We start from the raw sequence: 25,372 nt of genomic DNA, 5'->3' as shown, positions 1-25,372 counted from the left end.
CAAAGCTCCCCTTGGTTGAACCGTCGGATAAAGAACTGTATAAACTGAAATTAAGGTCTAGCAAGTCAGACAATTTGATTGTTTAAGTCCTCTCCAAGGTGAATCGGTTGAATTTGTCTCTGACATGTATCCCCTAGACCTGAATAGAGAAAGAAATCGAGAGATGCAGTTGAAAAAGTCATGCGTACTGTAAATCACTGCGTAGTCATTGCACAGTGACATTATTAATTTTGTTTTTCTTAAGTCTTCTGATCATCGCTGCAAGTATACTGTTGCACATATATTATCCTATTTCTAAACATACTTACAATGTTACTGCTGAACATTCCTTTAGTGAATTACCCCCGCATGAGTTGTCCTATAGATTTGCGCTGCGCAATAACACTTTCATTAGTATGTTACATCATTCCCATCAGACCAGCAATGCTACCAATTGTTGGATATGTGGCCGACTCCCTCCCTATCAGAACTATAAGGGAATTCTGCCTCTCTTTCCATATCCGTTCACACACAATGGCTCCTGTGGAGCATGGTTTAGTTTAATTAATTTCTTAGATTCAAACTCAGTAGTTTATCGAGACAATTGGGTATGGGGAAACCTGAACTTAGTTTTACTCAAAGTCTGCTACCCTAACAAGGAGGGACTTCCCAAAAGAACAGGAACTGATCTAGAAAATGAAGTATATGGATTAGGTAATTTTACGCTTAATCTCATGATCCTGAATGTTGAATCCGAAGCTGCACCAATTTTGCCCGCTATGTCAGTGTTTCCAGTTAAGGGTGAATTGTGTGTAAGAAAGAATGGTTCCATACATATGGGCCATAGTAAATGCACCACTGTGATAGAATTTAATGATCAAGGCAAGTCTACATTTAGAGCTTCTCGTCATTCCTACTTCATATGTGGCCAGACCGCATACATACGTTTACCTCTAGATTGGGATGGTACCTGGTACATCGCATTCCTTTTGCCACCTGTTTTCCTAGCTCCTCCTGATTATCACAGAAATACTCATTTAGTACACAATAGAGAACGGAGAGATCTCCCAATTGTCGATTACACTGAGACGGCATGGGAAAAATATACAGATTTTAATAAAGGTCTCTTCCCCTATATAGGTACAGTCACCAATAGTAAACTGATACGTAGATTAACTAGGACCCTTGAAGCCGTAGTAAATGAAACTATTTCTGCCTTAGGCAACTTAACAGAGGAGCAGTCTGCGATGCGGATTGTTGTTCTTCAAAATCGTCTTGTCCTTGACGTCATCCTGGCCGATAGGGGCGGAGCTTGTAGGGTCATCAGATCAAGTTGCTGCGTATTCATCCCAGAAAATTCGCCATCTGTATATAAAGCTATAACTCGCCTTCATAAGATTGTAAGCCAGATACACCAGAATCCAGGCACCTGGACTTGGTCCGGTTGGTTTTGGAGTGTGTTGTCAGCCTGGGGATGGAGGATTCTATCCTTCCTGGGTATTGGCTTTCTCATACTATTCAGTTGCTGCTTATGCCTACAATGTGGACCAGCGATTTGTGGTCTGTGCGCCACATCGTGTATTCCACCACCAAGTTTTCATTCAAGATCCCGGAAGAAGAAAGAAGAACAAATGATGCTATATGAACAGATCGATGGATTGATGAAGATTGATATCTCCTAAGGGTCAGTAGGGGACAAGGAGGGAATGAGGAAATATGGATTTTTGTGATCAGTTATGTCCCCTATCTTAGACCCCAACGGCTCCATGTATAAGTTACAAGTACATGTATGTTCCCTCCAGTTCCAGTTATGAAGACGCAAACACATGGGCGTCCACCGTCAACATGTCCTCTTTCAGATCCGCCATGAATGGGCCGGATATTCGATTCCTAAGTATGAAAGGCCACCGACTTTATATGGTTCATCTACTACATTTTTACAGTTCAGGCGAGTAGGCCCTGAATGCTGCCATCAAGCCTTTCCCTGCTTTCTACCTCTGACAGCTCCAGTCTGAGCTCGCATCTGTATCCATGAACTTTGTCCTACTCCCTGCGCGGCTAACGGTGCCTGACTCGGCCTGTCTGCCTGCCAAAAACTGTATTTCACCTTCAAGATTATCTGCTCCGCTCCTCATCCAATGCATTCCTGTCTAGTAGTTTAGATAAACATCCTTCCAGCTACCGAGCAAAGGGCCCGGCTTCTCTGTCTTTATGCAAGTAATTCATAGCCCTGCTACTATGGAAGATTTCTGCCCTCGCATCTCATGTAGACACTTAGGCGCTTGCACACGCACTCACAGTCAGTATAGACTAGATTTTGTCCGAGAGACCCTTCCTTTTGGATAACATAGTTCTTTAAACATAGGATGTTAGATATGATTTGGGATTAGGTTGACTTGACCCCCCAGACTTTTGTCTCCACATGTAGAGCTAAATGTCAAGTCCCCTTCACCCCCTAGTTGCACGTCAATCATACGTCATGCGGCCGCGCGTGCATCTCTGCCAAGTATTTCTGCTGACATTGCGAAATTCTTTCATGGATCCACCCATTTGTGACATCATGTATGATGACGTTTTCTAGTTACGCCTAGTTACGCCTATTTTAGTTACGCATGCATATCTTTATCTATTTTATCAGCTGTTACGCCTCCTGCATCTGTTTCACTGTAATGCCTTTTCTATAAAAATGATTACCTGTCAATAATGTATTGCCCTTCACTTCCTGAACCTCCGTGGTGATGGAATATGATGCCTACAATTCGAATTGTATAAGGAATAAAGCCCTTTCCGAACCTCTAATACCACGGATTCTGCCTCTTATTTTACTGAGTTATTCTTAATAATTTTCCGCATCAAAAATAGTACAGGTAATTAAATTATTCACCACAGACCTTAACCAGTAGGCCAGAGTAAGAGTTAAGACCTTAACCATTAGGCCAGAGTACGAGTCTAAGACCTTAGCTATCAGGCCAGAGTAAGAGTTAAGACCTTAACTAGTAGGCCGGAGTAAGAGTTAAGACCTTAACCAGTAGGCCAGAGTAAGAGTTAAGACCTTAACCATTAGACCAGAGTAAGACTTAAGACCTTAGCTATTAGGCCAGAGTAAGAGTTAAGACCTTAACCAGAAGGCCAGAGTAACAGTTAAGAACTTAACCAGCAGGCCAGAGTAAGAGTTAAGACCTTAACCTGTAGGCCATAGTACGAGTCTAAGACCTTAGCTATTAGGCCAGAGTAAGAGTTAAGACCTTAGCTATTAGACCAGAGTATGAGTCTAAGACCTTAGCTATTAGGCCAGAGTAAGAGTTAAGACCATAACCAGTAGGCCAGAGTACGAGTCTAAGACCTTAGCTATTAGGCCAGAGTAAGAGTTAAGACCTTAACCAGTAGGCCAGAGTAAGAGTTAGGACCTTAACCATTAGGCCAGAGTACGAGTCTAAGACCTTAGCTATTAGGCCAGAGTAAGAGTTAAGACCTTAACCAGTAGGCCAGAGTAAGAGTTAAGACCTTAACCAGAAGGCCAGAGTAAGAGTTAAGACATTAACCAGTAGGCAAGAGTAAGAGTTAAGACCTTAACCAGTAGGCCATAGTACGAGTCTAAGACCTTAGGTATTAGGCCAGAGTAAGAGTTAAGACCTTAACCAGTAGGCCAGAGTAAGAGTTAAGACCTTAACCAGTAGGCCAGAGTACAAGTCTAAGACCTTAGCTATTAGGCCAGAGTAAGAGTTAAGACCTTAACCAGTAGGCCAGAGTAAGAGTTAAGACCTTAACCAGTAGGCCAGAGTAAGAGTTAAGACCTTAACCAGTATGCCAGAGAACGAGTCTAAGACCTTAACCTGTAGGCCAGAGTAAGAGTTAAGACCTTTGCTATTAGGCCAGAGTAAGAGTTAAGACCTTAACCAGTAGGCCAGAGTACGAGTCTAATACCTTAGGTATTAGGCCAGAGTAAGAGTTAAGACCTTAGCTATTAGGCCAGAGTAAGAGTTAAGACCTTAGCTATTATGCCAGAGTAAGAGTTAAGATCATAGCTATTAAGCCAGAGTAAGAGTTAAGACATTAACCATTAGGCCAAAGTATGACTCTAAGACCTTAGCTAGAAGGCCAGAGTAAGAGTTAAGACCTTAAGCTGTAGGCCATAGTACGAGTCTAAGACCTTAGCTATTAGGCTAGAGTAAGAGTTAAGACCTTAACCAGTAGGCCAGAGTATAAGTCTAAGACCTTAACCAGTAGGCCAGAGTAAGAGTTAAGACCTTAACCAGTAGGCCAGAGTGTGAGTCTAAGACCTTAGCTATTAGGCCAGAGTAAGAGTTAAGACCTTAGCTATTAGGCAAGAGTACGAGTCTAAGACCTTAGCTATTAGGCCAGAGTAAGAGTTAAGACCTTAGCTATTAGGCCAGAGTACGAGTCTAAGACCTTAGCTATTAGGCCAGTTTAAGAGTTAAGACCTTAACCAGTAGGCCAGAGTAAGAGTTAAGACTTTAACCAGTAGGCCAGAGTAAGTGTTAAGACCTTAACCTGTAGGCCAGAGTACAAGTCTAAGACCTTAGCTATTAGGCCAGAGTAAGAGTTAAGACCTTAGCTATTAGGCCAGAGTAAGAGTTAAGACCTTAACCACTAGGCCAGAGTAAGAGTTAAGACCTTAACCTGTAGGCCAGAGTAAGAGTTAAGACCTTAACCTGTAGGCCAGAGTACGAGTTAAGACCTTAACCTGTAGGCCATAGTACGAGTCTAAGACCTTAGCTATTAGGCCAGAGTAAGAGTTAAGACCTTAACCAGTAGGCCAGAGTACAAGTCTAAGACCTTAGCTATTAGGCCAGAGTACGAGTCTAAGACCATAGCTATTAGGCCAGAGTAAGAGTTAAGACCTTAGCTATTAGGCCAGAGTACGAGTCTATGACCTTAGCTATTAGGCCAGAGTACGAGTCTAAGACCTTAGCTATTAGGCCAGAGTAAGAGTTAAGACCTTAACCATTAGGCCAGAGTACGAGTCTAAGACCTTAGCTATTGGGCCAGAGTAGGAGTTAAGACCTTAGCTATTAGGCCAGAATAAGAGTTAAGACCTTAGCTATTAGGCCAGAGTAAGAGTTAAGACTTTAACCTGTAGGCCAGAGTATGAGTCTAAGACCTAAGCTATTAGGCCAGAGTACGAGTCTAAGACCTGAGCTATTAGGCCAGAGTAAGAGTTAAGACCTTAACCAGTAGGCCAGAGTACGAGTCTAAGACCTTAGCTATAAGGCCAGAGTAAGAGTTAAGACCTTAACCAGTAGGCCAGAGTAAGAGTTAAGACCTTAACCAGTAGGCCAGAGTACAAGTCTAAGACCTTAGCTATTAGGCCAGAGTAAGAGTTAAGACCTTAACCAGTAGGCCAGAGTAAGAGTTAAGACCTTAACCTGTAGGCCATAGTACGAGTCTAAGACCTTAGCTATTAGGCCAGAGTAAGAGTTAAGACCTTAACCAGTAGGCCAGAGTAAGAGTTAAGACCTTAACCATTAGGCCAGTAGGCCAGAGTAAGAGTTAAGACCTTAACCTGTAGGCCATAGTACAAGTCTAAGACCTTAGCTATTGAGCCAGAGTAACAGTTAAGACCTTAGCTATTAGGCCAGAGTAAGAGTTAAGACCTTAGCTATTAGGCCAGAGTAAGAGTTAAGACCTTAACCTGTAGGCCATAGTACGAGTCTAAGACCTTAGCTATTGGGCCAGAGTAACAGTTAAGACCTTAGCTATTAGGCCAGAGTAAGAGTTAAGACCTTAGCTATTAGGCCAGAGTAAGAGTTAAGACCTTAACCTGTAGGCCAGAGTACGAGTCTAAGACCTTAGATATTAGACCAGAGTACGAGTCTAAGACTTTAGCTATTAGGCCAGAGTAAGAGTTAAGACCATAACCAGTAGGCCAGAGTACGAGTCTAAGACCTTAGCTATTAGGCCAGAGTAATTGTTAAGACATTAACCAGTAGGCCAGAGTAAGAGTTAAGACCTTAACCAGTAGGCCAGAGTACGAGTCTAAGACCTTAGCTATTAGGCCAGAGTAAGAGTTAAGACCTTAGCTATTAGGCCAGAGTAAGAGTTAAGACCTTAACCAGTAGGCCAGAGTAAGAGTTAAGACCTTAACCAGTAGGCCATAGTACAAGTCTAAGACCTTAGCTATTAGGCCAGAGTAAGAGTTAAGACCTTAACCAGTAGGCCAGAGTATAAGTCTAAGACCTTAGCTATTAGGCCAGAGTAAGAGTTAAGACCTTAACCAGTAGGCCAGCGTAAGAGTTAAGACCTTAACCAGTAGGCCAGAGTGTGAGTCTAAGACCTTAGCTATTAGGCCAGAGTAAGAGTTAAGACCTTAGCTATTAGGCAAGAGTAGGAGTCTAAGACCTTAGCTATTAGGCCAGAGTAAGAGTTAAGACCTTAACCAGTAGGCCAGAGTACAAGTCTAAGACCTTAGCTATTAGGCCAGAGTACGAGTCTAAGACCTTAGCTATTAGGCCAGAGTAAGAGTTAAGACCTTAGCTATTAGGCCAGAGTACGAGTCTAAGACCTAAGCTAGTAGGCCAGAGTACGAGTCTAAGACCTGAGCTATTAGCCAGAGTAAGAGTTAAGACCTTAACCAGTAGGCCAGAGTACGAGTCTAAGACCTTAGCTATAAGGCCAGAGTAAGAGTTAAGACCTTAACCAGTAGGCCACAGTACGAGTCTAAGACCTTAGCTATTAGGCCAGAGTAAGAGTTAAGACCTTAACCAGTAGGCCTGAGTAAGAGTTAAGACCTTAACCAGTAGGCCAGAGTACGAGTTAAGACCTTAACCAGTAGGCCAGAGAACGAGTCTAAGACCTTAACCTGTAGCTATTAGGCCAGAGTAAGAGTTAAGACCTTAGCTATTAGGCCAGAGTAAGAGTTAAGACCTTAGCTATTAGGCCAGAGTAAGAGTTAAGATCTTAGCTATTAAGCCAGAGTAAGAGTTAAGACATTAACCATTAGGCCAGAGTATGACTCTAAGACTTTAGCTATAAGGCCAGAGTAAGAGTTAAGACCTTCAGCTGTAGGCCATAGTACGAGTCTAAGACCTTAGCTATTAGGCCAGAGTAAGAGTTAAGACATTAACCTGTAGGCCATAGTACGAGTCTAAGACCTTAGCTATTAGGCCAGAGTAAGCGTTAAGACCTTAACCAGTAGGCCAGAGAAAGAGATAAGACCTTAACCTGTAGGCCAGAGTACAAGTCTAAGACTTTAGCTATTAGGCCAGAGTAAGAGTTAAGACCTTAGCTATTAGGCCAGAGTAAGAGTTAAGACCTTAACCAGTAGGTCAGAGTAAGAGTTAAGACCTTAACCAGTAGGCCATAGTATGAGTCTAAGACCTTAGCTATTAGGCCAGAGTAAGAGTTAAGACCTTAACCAGAAGGCCAGAGTAAGAGTTAAGACCTTAACCAGTAGGCCAGAGTAAGAGTTGAGACCTTAACCTGTAGGCCATAGTACGAGTCTAAGACCTTAGCTATTAGGCCAGAGTAAGTGTTAAGACCTTAACCAGTAGGCCAGAGTACGAGTCTAAGACCTTAGATATTAGGCCAGAGTAGGAGTTCAGACCTTAGCTATTAGGCCAGAGTAAGAGTTAAGACCTTAACCAGTAGGCCAGAGTAAGAGTTAAGACCTTAACCAGTAGGCCAGAGTAAGAGTTAAGACCTTAGGTATTAGGCCAGAGTAAGAGTTAAGACCTTAACCAGTAGGCCAGAGTAAGAGTTAATATCTTAACCAGTAGGCCAGAGTATGAGTCTAAGACCTTAGCTATTAGGCCAGAGTAAGAGTTAAGACCTTAACCAGTAGGCCAGAGTAAGAGTTAAGACCTTAACCAGTAGGCCAGAGTAAGAGTTAAGACCTTAACCATTAGGCCAGAGTACGAGTCTAAGACCTTAGCTATTAGGCCAGAGTAAGAGTTAAGACCTTAACCTGTAGGCAAGAGTAAGAGTTAAGACCTTAACCAGCAGGCCATAGTACGAGTCTAATACCTTAGGTATTAGGCCAGAGTAAGAGTTAGGACCTTAACCAGTAGGCCAGAGTAAGAGTTAAGACCTTAACCAGTAGGCCAGAGTACGAGTCTAAGACCTTAGCTATTAGGCCAGAGTAAGAGTTAAGACCTTAACCAGTAGGCCAGAGTAAGAGTTAAGACCTTAACCAGTAGGCCATAGTACGAGTCTAAGACCTTAGGTATTAGGCCAGAGTAAGAGTTAAGACCTTAACCAGTAGGCCAGAGTAAGAGTTAATACCTTAACCAGTAGGCCAGAGTACGAGTCTAAGACCTTAGCTATTAGGCCAGAGTGAGAGTTAAGACCTTAACCAGTAGGCCAGAGTAAGAGTTAAGACCTTAACCAGTAGGCAAGAGTAAGAGTTAAGACCTTAACCAGTAGGCCAGAGAACGAGTCTAAGACCTTAACCTGTAGGCCAGAGTACGAGTCTAAGACCATAGCTATTAGGCCAGAGTAAGAGTTAAGACCTTAACCAGTAGGCCAGAGTAAGAGTTAAAACCTTAACCAGGAGGCCAGAGTACGAGTCTAAGCCCTTAGCTATTAGGCCAGAGTAAGAGTTATGACCTCAGCTATTAGGCCAGAGTAAGAGATAAGACCTTAACCAGAAGGCCAGAGTAAGAGTTAAGACCCTAACCTGTAGGCCATAGTACGAGTCTAAGACCTTAGCTATTAGGCCAGAGTAAGCATTAAGACCTTAACCAGTAGGCCAGAGTATGAGTCTAAGACCTTAGCTATTAGGCCAGAGTAAGAGTGCAGACCTTAGCTATTAGGCCAGAGTAAGAGTTAAGACCTTAACCAGGAGGCCAGAGTAAGATTTAAGACCTTAACCTGTAGGCCAGTGTATGAGTTAAGACCTTAACCAGTAGGTCAGAGTAAGAGTTAAGACCTTAACCAGTAGGCCAGAGTAAGATTTAAGACCTTAACCAGTAGGCCAGAGTAAGAGTTAAAACCTTAACCAGGAGGCCAGAGTACGAGTCTAAGACCTTAGCTATTAGGCCAGAGTAAGAGTTAAGACCTTAGCTATTAGGCCAGAGTAAGAGTTAAGACCTTAACCAGAAGGCCAGAGTAACAGTTAAGAACTTAACCAGCAGGCCAGAGTAAGAGTTAAGACCTTAACCTGTAGGCCATAGTACGAGTCTAAGACCTTAGCTATTAGGCCAGAGTAAGAGTTAAGACCTTAGCTATTAGACCAGAGTATGAGTCTAAGACCTTAGCTTTTAGGCCAGAGTAAGAGTTAAGACCATAACCAGTAGGCCAGTGTACGAGTCTAAGACCTTAGCTATTAGGCCAGAGTAAGAGTTAAGACCTTAACCAGTAGGCCAGAGTAAGAGTTATGACCTTAACCATTAGGCCAGAGTACGAGTCTAAGACCTTAGCTATTAGGCCAGAGTAAGAGTTAAGACCTTAACCAGTAGGCCAAAGTAAGAGTTAAGACCTTAACCAGAAGGCCAGAGTAAGAGTTAAGACATTAACCAGTAGGCAAGAGTAAGAGTTAAGACCTTAACCAGTAGGCCATAGTACGAGTCTAAGACCTTAGGTATTAGGCCAGAGTAAGAGTTAAGACCTTAACCAGTAGGCCAGAGTAAGAGTTAAGACCTTAACCAGTAGGCCAGAGTACAAGTCTAAGACCTTAGCTATTAGGCCAGAGTAAGAGTTAAGACCTTAACCAGTAGGCCAGAGTAAGAGTTAAGACCTTAACCAGTAGGCCAGAGTAAGAGTTAAGACCTTAACCAGTAGGCCAGAGAACGAGTCTAAGACCTTAACCTGTAGGCCAGAGTAAGAGTTAAGACCTTTGCTATTAGGCCAGAGTAAGAGTTAAGACCTTAACCAGTAGGCCAGAGTACGAGTCTAATACCTTAGCTATTAGGCCAGAGTAAGAGTTAAGACCTTAGCTATTAGGCCAGAGTAAGAGTTAAGACCTTAGCTATTATGCCAGAGTAAGAGTTAAGATCATAGCTATTAAGCCAGAGTAAGAGTTAAGACATTAACCATTAGGCCAGAGTATGACTCTAAGACCTTAGCTATAAGGCCAGAGTAAGAGTTAAGACCTTAAGCTGTAGGCCATAGTACGAGTATAAGACCTTAGCTATTAGGCTAGAGTAAGAGTTAAGACCTTAACCAGTAGGCCAGAGTATAAGTCTAAGACCTTAGCTATTAGGCCAGAGTAAGAGTTAAGACCTTAACCAGTAGGCCAGAGTAAGAGTTAAGACCTTAACCAGTAGGCCAGAGTGTGAGTCTAAGACCTTAGCTATTAGGCCAGAGTAAGAGTTAAGACCTTAGCTATTAGGCAAGAGTACGAGTCTAAGACCTTAGCTATTAGGCCAGAGTAAGAGTTAAGACCTTAGCTATTAGGCCAGAGTACGAGTCTAAGACCTTAGCTATTAGGCCAGTTTAAGAGTTAAGACCTTAACCAGTAGGCCAGAGTAAGAGTTAAGACTTTAACCAGTAGGCCAGAGTAAGAGTTAAGACCTTAACCTGTAGACCAGAGTACAAGTCTAAGACCTTAGCTATTAGGCCAGAGTAAGAGTTAAGACCTTAGCTATTAGGCCAGAGTAAGAGTTAAGACCTTAACCATGAGGCCAGAGTAAGAGTTAAGACCTTAACCTGTAGGCCAGAGTAAGAGTTAAGACCTTAACCTGTAGGCCAGAGTACGAGTTAAGACCTTAACCTGTAGGCCATAGTACGAGTCTAAGACCTTAGCTATTAGGCCAGAGTAAGAGTTAAGACCTTAACCAGTAGGCCAGAGTACAAGTCTAAGACCTTAGCTATTAGGCCAGAGTACGAGTCTAAGACCTTAGCTATTAGGCCAGAGTAAGAGTTAAGACCTTAGCTATTAGGCCAGAGTACGAGTCTAAGACCTTAGCTATTAGGCCAGAGTACGAGTCTAAGACCTTAGCTATTAGGCCAGAGTAAGAGTTAAGACCTTAACCATTAGGCCAGAGTACGAGTCTAAGACCTTAGCTATTGGGCCAGAGTAGGAGTTAAGACCTTAGCTATTAGGCCAGAATAAGAGTTAAGACCTTAGCTATTAGGCCAGAGTACGAGTCTAAGACCTGAGCTATTAGCCAGAGTAAGAGTTAAGACCTTAACCAGTAGGCCAGAGTACGAGTCTAAGACCTTAGCTATAAGGCCAGAGTAAGAGTTAAGACCTTAACCAGTAGGCCACAGTACGAGTCTAAGACCTTAGCTATTAGGCCAAAGTAAGAGTTAAGACCTTAACCAGTAGGCCTGAGTAAGAGTTAATACCTTAACCTGTAGGCCATAGTACGAGTCTAAGACCTTAGCTATTAGGCCAGAGTAAGAGTTAAGACCTTAACCAGTAGGCCAGAGTAAGAGTTAAGACCTTAACCATTAGGCCAGTAGGCCAGAGTAAGAGTTAAGACCTTAACCTGTAGGCCATAGTACGAGTCTAAGACCTTAGCTATTGGGCCAGAGTAGGAGTTAAGACCTTAACCAGTAGGCCAGAGTACGAGTTAAGACCTTAACCAGTAGGCCAGAGAACGAGTCTAAGACCTTAACCTGTAGCTATTAGGCCAGAGTAAGAGTTAAGACCTTAGCTATTAGGCCAGAGTAAGAGTTAAGACCTTAGCTATTAGGCCAGAGTAAGAGTTAAGATCTTAGCTATTAAGCCAGAGTAAGAGTTAAGACATTAACCATTAGGCCAGAGTATGACTCTAAGACCTTAGCTATAAGGCCAGAGTAAGAGTTAAGACCTTAAGCTGTAGGCCATAGTACGAGTCTAAGACCTTAGCTATTAGGCCAGAGTAAGAGTTAAGACATTAACCTGTAGGCCATAGTACGAGTCTAAGACCTTAGCTATTAGGCCAGAGTAAGCGTTAAGACCTTAACCAGTAGGCCAGAGAAAGAGATAAGACCTTAATCTGTAGGCCAGAGTACAAGTCTAAGACTTTAGCTATTAGGCCAGAGTAAGAGTTAAGACCTTAGCTATTAGGCCAGAGTAAGAGTTAAGACCTTAACCAGTAGGTCAGAGTAAGAGTTAAGACCTTAACCAGTAGGCCATAGTATGAGTCTAAGACCTTAGCTATTAGGCCAGAGTAAGAGTTAAGACCTTAACCAGAAGGCCAGAGTAAGAGTTAAGACCTTAACCAGTAGGCCAGAGTAAGAGTTGAGACCTTAACCTGTAGGCCATAGTACGAGTCTAAGACCTTAGCTATTAGGCCAGAGTAAGTGTTAAGACCTTAACCAGTAGGCCAGAGTACGAGTCTAAGACCTTAGATATTAGGCCAGAGTAGGAGTTCAGACCTTAGCTATTAGGCCAGAGTAAGAGTTAAGACCTTAACCAGTAGGCCAGAGTAAGAGTTAAGACCTTAACCAGTAGGCCAGAGTAAGAGTTAAGACCTTAGGTATTAGGCCAGAGTAAGAATTAAGACCTTAACCAGTAGGCCAGAGTAAGAGTTAATACCTTAACCAGTAGGCCAGAGTATGAGTCTAAGACCTTAGCTATTAGGCCAGAGTAAGAGTTAAGACCTTAACCAGTAGGCCAGAGTAAGAGTTGAGACCTTAACCAGTAGGCCAGAGTAAGAGTTAAGACCTTAACCATTAGGCCAGAGTACGAGTCTAAGACCTTAGCTATTAGGCCAGAGTAAGAGTTAAGACCTTAACCTGTAGGCAAGAGTAAGAGTTAGGACCTTAACCAGCAGGCCATAGTACGAGTCTAATACCTTAGGTATTAGGCCAGAGTAAGAGTTAGGACCTTAACCAGTAGGCCAGAGTAAGAGTTAAGACCTTAACCAGTAGGCCAGAGTACGAGTCTAAGACCTTAGCTATTAGGCCAGAGTAAGAGTTAAGACCTTAACTAGTAGGCCAGAGTAAGAGTTAAGACCTTAACCAGTAGGCAAGAGTAAGAGTTAAGACCTTAACCAGTAGGCCAGAGAACGAGTCTAAGACCTTAACCTGTAGGCCAGAGTACGAGTCTAAGACCTTAGCTATTAGGCCAGAGTAAGAGTTAAGACCTTAACCAGTAGGCCAGAGTAAGAGTTAAAACCTTAACCAGGAGGCCAGAGTACGAGTCTAAGCCCTTAGCTATTAGGCCACAGTAAGAGTTAAGACCTCAGCTATTAGGCCAGAGTAAGAGATAAGACCTTAACCAGAAGGCCAGAGTAAGAGTTAAGACCCTAACCTGTAGGCCATAGTACGAGTCTAAGACCTTAGCTATTAGGCCAGAGTAAGCATTAAGACCTTAACCAGTAGGCCAGAGTATGAGTCTAAGACCTTAGCTATTAGGCCAGAGTAAGAGTGCAGACCTTAGCTATTAGGCCAGAGTAAGAGTTAAGACCTTAACCAGGAGGCCAGAGTAAGATTTAAGACCTTAACCTGTAGGCCAGTGTATGAGTTAAGACCTTAACCAGTAGGCCAGAGTAAGAGTTAAGACCTTAACCAGTAGGTCAGAGTAAGAGTTAAGACCTTAACCAGTAGGCCAGAGTAAGATTTAAGACCTTAACCAGTAGGCCAGAGTAAGAGTTAAAACCTTAACCAGGAGGCCAGAGTACGAGTCTAAGACCTTAGCTATTAGGCCAGAGTAAGAGTTAAGACCTTAGCTATTAGGCCAGAGTAAGAGTTAAGACCTTAACCAGAAGGCCAGAGTAACAGTTAAGAACTTAACCAGCAGGCCAGAGTAAGAGTTAAGACCTTAACCTGTAGGCCATAGTACGAGTCTAAGACCTTAGCTATTAGGCCAGAGTAAGAGTTAAGACCTTAGCTATTAGACCAGAGTATGAGTCTAAGACCTTAGCTATTAGGCCAGAGTAAGAGTTAAGACCATAACCAGTAGGCCAGTGTACGAGTCTAAGACCTTAGCTATTAGGCCAGAGTAAGAGTTAAGACCTTAACCAGTAGGCCAGAGTAAGAGTTATGACCTTAACCATTAGGCCAGAGTATGAGTCTAAGACCTTAGCTATTAGGCCAGAGTAAGAGTTAAGACCTTAACCAGTAGGCCAAAGTAAGAGTTAAGACCTTAACCAGAAGGCCAGAGTAAGAGTTAAGACATTAACCAGTAGGCAAGAGTAAGAGTTAAGACCTTAACCAGTAGGCCATAGTACGAGTCTAAGACCTTAGGTATTAGGCCAGAGTAACAGTTAAGACCTTAACCAGTAGGCCAGAGTAAGAGTTAAGACCTTAACCAGTAGGCCAGAGTACAAGTCTAAGACCTTAGCTATTAGGCCAGAGTAAGAGTTAAGACCTTAACCAGTAGGCCAGAGTAAGAGTTAAGACCTTAACCAGTAGGCCAGAGTAAGAGTTAAGACCTTAACCAGTAGGCCAGAGAACGAGTCTAAGACCTTAACCTGTAGGCCAGAGTAAGAGTTAAGACCTTTGCTATTAGGCCAGAGTACGAGTCTAAGACCTTAGCTATTAGGCCAGAGTAAGAGTTAAGACCTTAACTAGTAGGCCAGAGTAAGAGTTAATACCTTAACCAGTAGGCCAGAGTATGAGTCTAAGACCTTAGCTATTAGGCCAGAGTAAGAGTTAAGACCTTAACCAGTAGGCCAGAGTAAGAGTTAAGACCTTAACCAGTAGGCCAGAGTAAGAGTTAAGACCTTAACCATTAGGCCAGAGTACGAGTCTAAGACCTTAGCTATTAGGCCAGAGTAAGAGTTAAGACCTTAACCTGTAGGCAAGAGTAAGAGTTAGGACCTTAACCAGCAGGCCATAGTACGAGTCTAATACCTTAGGTATTAGGCCAGAGTAAGAGTTAGGACCTTAACCAGTAGGCCAGAGTAAGAGTTAAGACCTTAACCAGTAGGCCAGAGTACGAGTCTAAGACCTTAACCTGTAGGCCAGAGTACGAGTCTAAGACCTTAGCTATTAGGCCAGAGTAAGAGTTAAGACCTTAACCAGTAGGCCAGAGTAAGAGTTAAAACCTTAACCAGGAGGCCAGAGTACGAGTCTAAGCCCTTAGCTATTAGGCCACAGTAAGAGTTAAGACCTCAGCTATTAGGCCAGAGTAAGAGATAAGACCTTAACCAGAAGGCCAGAGTAAGAGTTAAGACCCTAACCTGTAGGCCATAGTACGAGTCTAAGACCTTAGCTATTAGGCCAGAGTAAGCATTAAGACCTTAACCAGTAGGCCAGAGTATGAGTCTAAGACCTTAGCTATTAGGCCAGAGTAAGAGTGCAGACCTTAGCTATTAGGCCAGAGTAAGAGTTAAGACCTTAACCAGGAGGCCAGAGTAAGATTTAAGACCTTAACCTGTAGGCCAGTGTATGAGTTAAGACCTTAACCAGTAGGCCAGAGTAAGAGTTAAGACCTTAACCAGTAGGTCAGAGTAAGAGTTAAGACCTTAACCAGTAGGCCAGAGTAAGATTTAAGACCTTAACCAGTAGGCCAGAGTAAGAGTTAAAACCTTAACCAGGAGGCCAGAGTACGAGTCTAAGACCTTAGCTATTAGGCCAGAGTAAGAGTTAAGACCTTAGCTATTAGGCCAGAGTAAGAGTTAAGACCTTAACCAGAAGGCCAGAGTAACAGTTAAGAACTTAACCAGCAGGCCAGAGTAAGAGTTAAGACCTTAACCTGTAGGCCATAGTACGAGTCTAAGACCTTAGCTATTAGGCCAGAGTAAGAGTTAAGACCTTAGCTATTAGACCAGAGTATGAGTCTAAGACCTTAGCTATTAGGCCAGAGTAAGAGTTAAGACCATAACCAGTAGGCCAGTGTACGAGTCTAAGACCTTAGCTATTAGGCCAGAGTAAGAGTTAAGACCTTAACCAGTAGGCCAGAGTAAGAGTTATGACCTTAACCATTAGGCCAGAGTACGAGTCTAAGACCTTAGCTATTAGGCCAGAGTAAGAGTTAAGACCTTAACCAGTAGGCCAAAGTAAGAGTTAAGACCTTAACCAGAAGGCCAGAGTAAGAGTTAAGACATTAACCAGTAGGCAAGAGTAAGAGTTAAGACCTTAACCAGTAGGCCATAGTACGAGTCTAAGACCTTAGGTATTAGGCCAGAGTAACAGTTAAGACCTTAACCAGTAGGCCAGAGTAAGAGTTAAGACCTTAACCAGTAGGCAAGAGTACAAGTCTAAGACCTTAGCTATTAGGCCAGAGTAAGAGTTAAGACCTTAACCAGTAGGCCAGAGTAAGAGTTAAGACCTTAACCAGTAGGCCAGAGAACGAGTCTAAGACCTTAACCTGTAGGCCAGAGTAAGAGTTAAGACCTTTGCTATTAGGCCAGAGTAAGAGTTAAGACCTTAACCAGTAGGCCAGAGTACGAGTCTAATACCTTAGCTATTAGGCCAGAGTAAGAGTTAAGACCTTAGCTATTAGGCCAGAGTAAGAGTTAAGACCTTAGCTATTATGCCAGAGTAAGAGTTAAGATCATAGCTATTAAGCCAGAGTAAGAGTTAAGACATTAACCATTAGGCCAGAGTATGACTCTAAGACCTTAGCTATAAGGCCAGAGTAAGAGTTAAGACCTTAAGCTGTAGGCCATAGTACGAGTCTAAGACCTTAGCTATTAGGCTAGAGTAAGAGTTAAGACCTTAACCAGTAGGCCAGAGTATAAGTCTAAGACCTTAGCTATTAGGCCAGAGTAAGAGTTAAGACCTTAACCAGTAGGCCAGAGTAAGAGTTAAGACCTTAACCAGTAGGCCAGAGTGTGAGTCTAAGACCTTAGCTATTAGGCCAGAGTAAGAGTTAAGACCTTAGCTATTAGGCAAGAGTACGAGTCTAAGACCTTAGCTATTAGGCCAGAGTAAGAGTTAAGACCTTAGCTATTAGGCCAGAGTACGAGTCTAAGACCTTAGCTATTAGGCCAGTTTAAGAGTTAAGACCTTAACCAGTAGGCCAGAGTAAGAGTTAAGACTTTAACCAGTAGGCCAGAGTAAGAGTTAAGACCTTAACCTGTAGACCAGAGTACAAGTCTAAGACCTTAGCTATTAGGCCAGAGTAAGAGTTAAGACCTTAGCTATTAGGCCAGAGTAAGAGTTAAGACCTTAACCATGAGGCCAGAGTAAGAGTTAAGACCTTAACCTGTAGGCCAGAGTAAGAGTTAAGACCTTAACCTGTAGGCCAGAGTACGAGTTAAGACCTTAACCTGTAGGCCATAGTACGAGTCTAAGACCTTAGCTATTAGGCCAGAGTAAGAGTTAAGACCTTAACCAGTAGGCCAGAGTACAAGTCTAAGACCTTAGCTATTAGGCCAGAGTACGAGTCTAAGACCTTAGCTATTAGGCCAGAGTAAGAGTTAAGACCTTAGCTATTAGGCCAGAGTACGAGTCTAAGACCTTAGCTATTAGGCCAGAGTACGAGTCTAAGACCTTAGCTATTAGGCCAGAGTAAGAGTTAAGACCTTAACCATTAGGCCAGAGTACGAGTCTAAGACCTTAGCTATTGGGCCAGAGTAGGAGTTAAGACCTTAGCTATTAGGCCAGAGTACGAGTCTAAGACCTGAGCTATTAGCCAGAGTAAGAGTTAAGACCTTAACCAGTAGGCCAGAGTACGAGTCTAAGACCTTAGCTATAAGGCCAGAGTAAGAGTTAAGACCTTAACCTGTAGGCCATAGTACGAGTCTAAGACCTTAGCTATTAGGCCAGAGTAAGAGTTAAGACCTTAGCTATTAGACCAGAGTATGAGTCTAAGACCTTAGCTATTAGGCCAGAGTAAGAGTTAAGACCATAACCAGTAGGCCAGTGTACGAGTCTAAGACCTTAGCTATTAGGCCAGAGTAAGAGTTAAGACCTTAACCAGTAGGCCAGAGTAAGAGTTATGAGCTTAACCATTAGGCCAGAGTACGAGTCTAAGACCTTAGCTATTAGGCCAGAGTAAGAGTTAAGACCTTAACCAGTAGGCCAAAGTAAGAGTTAAGACCTTAACCAGAAGGCCAGAGTAAGAGTTAAGACATTAACCAGTAGGCAAGAGTAAGAGTTAAGACCTTAACCAGTAGGCCATAGTACGAGTCTAAGACCTTAGGTATTAGGCCAGAGTAACAGTTAAGACCTTAACCAGTAGGCCAGAGTAAGAGTTAAGACCTTAACCAGTAGGCCAGAGTACAAGTCTAAGACCTTAGCTATTAGGCCAGAGTAAGAGTTAAGACCTTAACCAGTAGGCCAGAGTAAGAGTTAAGACCTTAACCAGTAGGCCAGAGTAAGAGTTAAGACCTTAACCAGTAGGCCAGAGAACGAGTCTAAGACCTTAACCTGTAGGCCAGAGTAAGAGTTAAGACCTTTGCTATTAGGCCAGAGTAAGAGTTAAGACCTTAACCAGTAGGCCAGAGTACGAGTCTAATACCTTAGCTATTAGGCCAGAGTAAGAGTTAAGACCTTAGCTATTAGGCCAGAGTAAGAGTTAAGACCTTAGCTATTATGCCAGAGTAAGAGTTAAGATCATAGCTATTAAGCCAGAGTAAGAGTTAAGACATTAACCATTAGGCCAGAGTATGACTCTAAGACCTTAGCTATAAGGCCAGAGTAAGAGTTAAGACCTTAAGCTGTAGGCCATAGTACGAGTCTAAGACCTTAGCTATTAGGCTAGAGTAAGAGTTAAGACCTTAACCAGTAGGCCAGAGTATAAGTCTAAGACCTTAGCTATTAGGCCAGAGTAAGAGTTAAGACCTTAACCAGTAGGCCAGAGTAAGAGTTAAGACCTTAACCAGTAGGCCAGAGTGTGAGTCTAAGACCTTAGCTATTAGGCCAGAGTAAGAGTTAAGACCTTAGCTATTAGGCAAGAGTACGAGTCTAAGACCTTAGCTATTAGGCCAGAGTAAGAGTTAAGACCTTAGCTATTAGGCCAGAGTACGAGTCTAAGACCTTAGCTATTAGGCCAGTTTAAGAGTTAAGACCTTAACCAGTAGGCCAGAGTAAGAGTTAAGACTTTAACCAGTAGGCCAGAGTAAGAGTTAAGACCTTAACCTGTAGACCAGAGTACAAGTCTAAGACCTTAGCTATTAGGCCAGAGTAAGAGTTAAGACCTTAGCTATTAGGCCAGAGTAAGAGTTAAGACCTTAACCATGAGGCCAGAGTAAGAGTTAAGACCTTAACCTGTAGGCCAGAGTAAGAGTTAAGACCTTAACCTGTAGGCCAGAGTACGAGTTAAGACCTTAACCTGTAGGCCATAGTACGAGTCTAAGACCTTAGCTATTAGGCCAGAGTAAGAGTTAAGACCTTAACCAGTAGGCCAGAGTACGAGTCTAAGACCTTAGCTATTAGGCCAGAGTACGAGTCTAAGACCTTAGCTATTAGGCCAGAGTAAGAGTTAAGACCTTAACCATTAGGCCAGAGTACGAGTCTAAGACCTTAGCTATTGGGCCAGAGTAGGAGTTAAGACCTTAGCTATTAGGCCAGAATAAGAGTTAAGACCTTAGCTATTAGGCCAGAGTACGAGTCTAAGACCTGAGCTATTAGCCAGAGTAAGAGTTAAGACCTTAACCAGTAGGCCAGAGTACGAGTCTAAGACCTTAGCTATAAGGCCAGAGTAAGAGTTAAGACCTTAACCAGTAGGCCACAGTACGAGTCTAAGATCTTAGCTATTAGGCCAGAGTAAGAGTTAAGACCTTAACCAGTAGGCCTGAGTAAGAGTTAATACCTTAACCTGAAGGCCATAGTACGAGTCTAAGACCTTAGCTATTAGGCCAGCGTAAGAGTTAAGACCTTAACCAGTAGGCCAGAGTAAGAGTTAAGACCTTAACCATTAGGCCAGTAGGCCAGAGTAAGAGTTAAGACCTTAACCTGTAGGCCATAGTACGAGTCTAAGACCTTAGCTATTGGGCCAGAGTAGGAGTTAAGACCTTAACCAGTAGGCCAGAGTACGAGTTAAGACCTTAACCAGTAGGCCAGAGAACGAGTCTAAGACCTTAACCTGTAGCTATTAGGCCAGAGTAAGAGTTAAGACCTTAGCTATTAGGCCAGAGTGAGAGTTAAGACCTTAGCTATTAGGCCAGAGTAAGAGGTAAGATCTTAGCTATTAAGCCAGAGTAAGAGTTAAGACATTAACCATTAGGCCAGAGTATGACTCTAAGACCTTAGCTATAAGGCCAGAGTAAGAGTTAAGACCTTAAGCTGTAGGCCATAGTACGAGTCTAAGACCTTAGCTATGAGGCCAGAGTAAGAGTTAAGACATTAACCTGTAGGCCATAGTACTAGTCTAAGACCTTAGCTATTAGGCCAGAGTAAGCGTTAAGACCTTAACCAGTAGGCCAGAGAAAGAGATAAGACCTTAACCTGTAGGCCAGAGTACAAGTCTAAGACTTTAGCTATTAGGCCAGAGTAAGAGTTAAGACCTTAGCTATTAGGCCAGAGTAAGAGTTAAGACCTTAACCAGTAGGTCAGAGTAAGAGTTAAGACCTTAACCAGTAGGCCATAGTATGAGTCTAAGACCTTAGCTATTAGGCCAGAGTAAGAGTTAAGACCTTAACCAGAAGGCCAGAGTAAGAGTTAAGACCTTAACCAGTAGGCCAGAGTAAGAGTTGAGACCTTAACCTGTAGGCCATAGTACGAGTCTAAGACCTTAGCTATTAGGCCAGAGTAAGTGTTAAGACCTTAACCAGTAGGCCAGAGTACGAGTCTAAGACCTTAGATATTAGGCCAGAGTAGGAGTTCAGACCTTAGCTATTAGGCCAGAGTAAGAGTTAAGACCTTAACCAGTAGGCCAGAGTAAGAGTTAAGACCTTAACCAGTAGGCCAGAGTAAGAGTTAAGACCTTAGGTATTAGGCCAGAGTAAGAGTTAAGACCTTAACCAGTAGGCCAGAGTAAGAGTTAATACCTTAACCAGTAGGCCAGAGTATGAGTCTAAGACCTTAGCTATTAGGCCAGAGTAAGAGTTAAGACCTTAACCAGTAGGCCAGAGTAAGAGTTAAGACCTTAACCAGTAGGCCAGAGTAAGAGTTAAGACCTTAACCATTAGGCCAGAGTACGAGTCTAAGACCTTAGCTATTAGGCCAGAGTAAGAGTTAAGACCTTAACCTGTAGGCAAGAGTAAGAGTTAAGACCTTAACCAGCAGGCCATAGTACGAGTCTAATACCTTAGGTATTAGGCCAGAGTAAGAGTTAGGACCTTAACCAGTAGGCCAGAGTAAGAGTTAAGACCTTAACCAGTAGGCCAGAGTACGAGTCTAAGACCTTAGCTATTAGGCCAGAGTAAGAGTTAAGACCTTAACCAGTAGGCCAGAGTAAGAGTTAAGACCTTAACCAGTAGGCCAGAGTAAGAGTTAAGACCTTAACCAGCAGGCCATAGTACGAGTCTAATACCTTAGGTATTAGGCCAGAGTAAGAGTTAGGACCTTAACCAGTAGGCCAGAGTAAGAGTTAAGACCTTAACCAGTAGGCCAGAGTACGAGTCTAAGACCTTAGCTATTAGGCCAGAGTAAGAGTTAAGACCTTAACCAGTAGGCCAGAGTAAGAGTTAAGACCTTAACCAGTAGGCCATAGTACGAGTCTAAGACCTTAGGTATTAGGCCAGAGTAAGAGTTAAGACCTTAACCAGTAGGCCATAGTAAGAGTTAATACCTTAACCAGTAGGCCAGAGTACGAGTCTAAGACCTTAGCTATTAGGCCAGAGTAAGAGTTAAGACCTTAACCAGTAGGCCAGAGTAAGAGTTAAGACCTTAACCAGTAGGCAAGAGTAAGAGTTAAGACCTTAACCAGTAGGCCAGAGAACGAGTCTAAGACCTTAACCTGTAGGCCAGAGTACGAGTCTAAGACCTTAGCTATTAGGCCAGAGTAAGAGTTAAGACCTTAACCAGTAGGCCAGAGTAAGAGTTAAAACCTTAACCAGGAGGCTGTGGTAAATAATTTAATTACCGGGACTTAATTTGATACAGAAACATAATAAAATAGCTCAGTAAATAAGAGGCAGAATCCGTGGTATTAGAGGTTCGGAATGGGCTTTATTCCAATGGACGATTCGAATCGGTTGCTCCAAGTTCCATCACCACGAAGGTTCAGGAAGTGAAGTACACACTTTATTGATAAGTAAACACTTTTATACAATAGGCATTACAGTGAAGCAAATGCAAGAGGCGTAACAATTGATAGTGTAGATAAGAGATACATACGTAGCAAAAAGTGGGCGTAACTGGGTGTGACTAAAGAACGTCATCAGGTGTGATGTCATAATAGGGTGGTTCCATGAAAGAATTTCGCAATGTCAGCAGAAATACTTGGCAGAAATGCGTGCGCAGCCGCATGACGTGTGATTGACGTGCAACTAGGGGGTGAAGGGGACTTGACATTTAGCTCTACATGTGGCGACAGAAGTCTGGAGGGTCAAGTCAACCTAATCCCAAATCATATCTAACATCCTATGTTTAAAGAACTGTGTTACACAAAAGAGAGGTCTTCTTGGAGTAGAATCTTATTCTATACTGACTATACTGACTGTTAGTGCGTGTACAAGCGTCTAAGTGTCTACACTAGATGCGAGGGTAGAAATCTTCCATAATAATAGGGCTATGAATTACTTGCATAAAGACAGAGAAGCCGGGCCTTTGCTCGGTAACTGGAAGAATGTTTACTTAAACTACTAGACAGGAATGCATCGGGCAGGGAGCGGAGCAGATAATTTCGAAGGTGAAATACAGTTTTTTTTTTGGCAGGCAACAGGCTTCGTGAGCCGCGCAGGGAATGAGACAAAGTTCATGGTCACAGATGCAGGCTCAGACTGGAGCTTTCAGAGGCAGAAGGCAAGAAAAGCTTGATGACAGAATCAGGGCCTACTTGCCTGGACTGTAAAATGGCATAAGTGAACCATATAAAGCCGGTGGCCTTTCATACTTAGGAATGGAATATCCGGCCTATTCATGGCGGATCTGAAAGAGGACATGTTGACGGTGGACGCACATGTGTTTGCGTCTTCATAACTGGAACTGGAGGGAACATACATGTACTTGTGATTCATACATGGAACCGTTGGGGTCCAAGATAGGGGACATAACTGATCAGAAAAATCCATATTTCCACATTCCCTCCTTGTCCCCTACTTGCCCGTTAAGAGATATCAATCTTCATCAATCCGTTGATCTGTTCATATAGCATCATTTGTTCTTCTTTTTTCTTCTGGGATGAATGAAATCTTGGTGGTGGAATACACGATGTGGCACACAGACCACAGATCGCTGGTCCACATTGTAGACATAGACAGCAACTGAATAGTATGAGAAGGCCAATACCTAGGAAAGATAGGACCTTCCATCCAAAGGTAGATAATACACTCCAAAACCAACCGGACCAAGTCCAGGTGCCTGGATTCTGGTGTATCTGGCTTACAATCTTATGAAGGCGAGTTATGGCTTTATATACAGATGGCGAATTTTCTGGTATGAAAATGCAACAACTTGATCCGATGACCCTACAAGCTCCGCCCCTATCGGCCAGGATGACGTCAAGGACAAGACGATTTTGAAGCACAACAATCCGCATAGCAGACTGCTCTTCTGTTAAATTGCCTAAGGCGGAAATAGTTTCGTTCACTACTGCTTCAAGGGTTCTAGTTAATCTACGTATCAGCTTACTATTAGTAACGGTACCTATATAGGGAAAGAGACCTTTATTGAAATCTGTGTATTTTTCCCATGCTGTTTCAGTGTAATCGACTATTGGGAGATCTCTCCTTTCTCTATTGTGTACTAAATGAGTATTTCGGTGATAGTCAGGAGGAGCTAGGAAAACAGGTGGCAAAAGGAATCCAATGTAGCAGGTACCATCCCAGTCTAGAGGCAAACGTACATATGCCGTCTGACCACATATGAAATAGGAATGGCGGGAAGCTCTAAATGTAGACTTGCCTTGATCACTAAATTCTACTACAGTGGTGCATCTACTATGGCCCATATGTATGGAACCATTCTTTCTTACACATAATTCACCTTTTACTGGAAATATTGACATAGCGGGCAAAATTGGAGTAGCTTCGGATTCGACATTTAGGATCATAAGATTAAGCGTAAAATTACCTAATCTATACACTTCATTTTCTAGATCAGTTCCTGTTCTCTTGGGAAGTCCCTCCTTGTTAGGGTAGCAGACTTTAAGTAAAACTAAGTTCAAATTTCCCCATACCCAGTTATCTTGATAAACTGCAGAATTCGAATCTAGGGAATTAATTAAACTAAACCATGCTCCACAGGAGCCGTTGTGTGTGAACGGGTATGGAAAGAGAGGTAGAATTCCTTTATAATTCTGATAGGGAGGGAGTCGGCCACATATCCAACAATTTGTAGCATTGCTAACCTGATGGGAATGATGTAACATACTAATAAACGTGTTATTGCGCAGCGCAAATCTATAAGACAACTCAAGCGGAGGTAATTCACTAAAAGAATGTTCAGTAGTAACATTATAAACATGTCTAGAAATAGGATAATATATGTGCAACAATATACTTGCAGTAATTATTAAAAGACTTAAGAAAAACAAAATTAATAACGTCACTGTGCAATGACTACGCAGTGATTTACAGTACGCATGTCGTTTCAACATTTTTCGCGTTTTTTCTCCATTCAGGTCTAAGGGATACATGTCAAAGGCAAATTCAACCGCTTCACCTTGGAGAGGACTTAAACAATCAAATTGCCTGACTGTTTAGACCTGAGTTTTAGTTTATATAGTTCGCGATTACTTATTTCAACCAAAGGAAGTTTTGAGTCAATAGGTGAAGACACACGAGGTGTGGTATTTACATCCGATGGTAGTCCATGAAATTTCTTGATATGACTTGAATGAATCCAGCCTTTTCTGCCCTCGATCTTCACGGCTGTCCTTGTGGTGAGCAAGACCAGTTGCGGTGACTTCCACCTACGATCCAGCTGAGTCTTTCGATCAAAGTTCCTCACTAGGACCAGGTCGCCCGGAATTACGTCATGGGGTTTCACCTCAGTGTTGTCGGGAAAGGCTGCAGCTACCTGTGAACGACAAGATTGTAGTGCAGACATCAAGGAAGCCAAGTAATCTGTCAGCATATTACACTCAATATCAGTTATTTTGCGTGATATAGGCGTCCCCCACATATTTGGTGGTCTGCCAAAGATCACCTCATACGGGGATAGCCCTGTTCGAGAGTGTGCTACCATTCTCATGTAAAAGAGTGCAACTGGTAATGCTACTACCCAGTCGACGCCTTTCTCTCTGCATATTTTGGACAGTCTGATTTTCAGGATCTGATTATGTCTTTCTACGAGACCTGCTGCCTCGGGGTGTCGGACACAGTGGAATTTCCACTGATAGCCTAACAAAAGTGAAACGTGTTTCATTAATTCGGATGAGAACGGCTGGCCGTTATCTGAGTAGACAACACGTGGTAAACCGTATCGTGGGAAGAATTCTCGAACCAACTGCTTGGCAGTAGTCGGGGCAGTGTAATCTGAAACCGGGTATGCCTCTGTCCAACGGGAAAGAGCACAGACAACTACGAGAACATATTTGAATCCTCGACATCGTTCCATCTGGATA

This window comes from Triturus cristatus, chromosome 10 (assembly GCF_964204655.1).
Source record: "Triturus cristatus chromosome 10, aTriCri1.1, whole genome shotgun sequence".
In the NCBI taxonomy this organism is placed as follows: Eukaryota; Metazoa; Chordata; class Amphibia; order Caudata; family Salamandridae; genus Triturus; species Triturus cristatus.
This window is presented reverse-complemented; position numbering follows the sequence as displayed.